General features: G+C 44.4%; 1 long non-coding RNA gene across 1 annotated transcript; it reads right to left on the bottom strand.

Moving 5' to 3' along the window:
• Positions 1 to 200: 200 nt before the first annotated feature.
• Positions 201 to 1,241, bottom strand: LOC130140821 (uncharacterized). The gene is made up of 3 exons (XR_008818831.1): positions 903 to 1,241; positions 561 to 811; positions 201 to 429 (listed from the first exon to the last, which is right to left on the bottom strand). It is a non-coding gene; the product is annotated as an uncharacterized LOC130140821 (long non-coding RNA).
• Positions 1,242 to 1,538: the final 297 nt, after the last annotated feature.

Here is a 1,538-nt window from a genome sequence, read left to right as displayed (position 1 = left end):
ACAATTACTCTGCTCAACTACGAAAACTAAACAGAACCAAGCTCCTAACGTTCTGAAAACAACTAAATAATAGAAGGTGCATACAAAAGTTGCAAAATTCTCTATTCCCCCAGATGCAATTTACTCGATTTATCGCTTTACACAAGGAGGAGTAGGAATTACCGGAAGACACAAAACTCACCAGCTATGTGAGTCAAAGCTGTTGTTCCTCTTGTCACCCATTACAAATACATATCCTTCAGGAATAAGCTGCAATTGAAACGGTCAGAAAGCTTGATCAAAATGTCGGCTGTGTGATGCTATTAGCAAATTAAGTTGGCACGAATTCAAATTAGCATCGCCAATGGTTCCATCTCATAAGAAAGTGGCTCTAATATGGAAATCTTCATCTTGAGCAGCACTGTTCACCAATAGTTTACCATCGCGAACCTACAATAAAAACCACCAGGCATTCAGAATTAGTACAAAGAGAAACGTAGTTGTTACGTGCATGAGAGTGGACAGGAGGGTACATGTAAAAAACAAGTCGGAATAAAAGGTGCAGGATTGAAGATAAAGACTTCAACGTAGTCCCCAGCCTTTGCCACAAAATTACGGATCTTGGTTCGCGTTTTATGGCATTTCCACTATCAGAAAAATCCAATCCCGCAAAGGATTGTTCGTGGAACTACTATCGAGATTCTTCGGACCATATTTCCTAGTATCATCCTGATGTTCATTGCTATACCATCATTTGCTCTTGTCAACAAGGCTTCGCACAACTAAATACTAACACACTGTTCAATACATCGGCTGAACTGAAGCCAACTTGCTGCACGCCACAAACAAAGCAAGAAACTAATAAGCAATGTGCAAATTTTGCGGAGCAATCACAACTTGGTTAACTGCAATTTTTCAAATACCATTAAAAGAAATCTGCAATATTGGCGGTGCCTGGAATAATAATAGTATATCCGAAACCTCTGGCTTTCTGAAAGGGTATGAAACCTGGTGCCAACAGACAGCAAACGCCAACACAACAAATCGGGTCATTATCATTAAACACATCAGGTCTTGACACGAAGCAGATCCCCGAATGCAAACCGTTTGCAAGTGGACGCAAATTGCAAACTTCGCCGTAACTGGAGGAGGTGCGGGTGAATCGGGCCTGGGAGTCACCGTAACTGCTAGTTTTAGTAAAATCTACGGTTCTGGGTTAGGGGTGCCAATGGATCGGGTCGGGTCAGGTTTTCATGATGCCCGGTCCGGCCCGACCCGATATAATGATCATATGCGTTTGGCCCGACCCAAGACAAGACCCAAACATGATACAGCTGCACGATCAGATCGGGTTGGGTTGGGCCGGGCCGGGTCGGGTTTTGTGTTTCATATTTTAATTTTAAATTAATGTTAGGTTACAGCGGCTTCCGCCTCGGCCTCGGCCGCAGCCGCCTCCGTACCTTCCTCTCCCGCCACCACCGTAGCCGACCCGCCGTAACTGCCCCCGCTGTAGCTAAGGATCCTTTGGGTTGAAGAAGACATAAACCAGGATGAAGAAG

The sequence above is a fragment of the Syzygium oleosum genome, unplaced genomic scaffold (assembly GCF_021117445.2).
Source record: "Syzygium oleosum isolate NSW1041296 unplaced genomic scaffold, Sole_v2.1 Sole_v2.22, whole genome shotgun sequence".
In the NCBI taxonomy this organism is placed as follows: Eukaryota; Viridiplantae; Streptophyta; class Magnoliopsida; order Myrtales; family Myrtaceae; genus Syzygium; species Syzygium oleosum.
The sequence above is the reverse complement of the archived record's forward strand: the minus strand, read 5'-3'. Positions and strand labels throughout refer to the sequence as shown.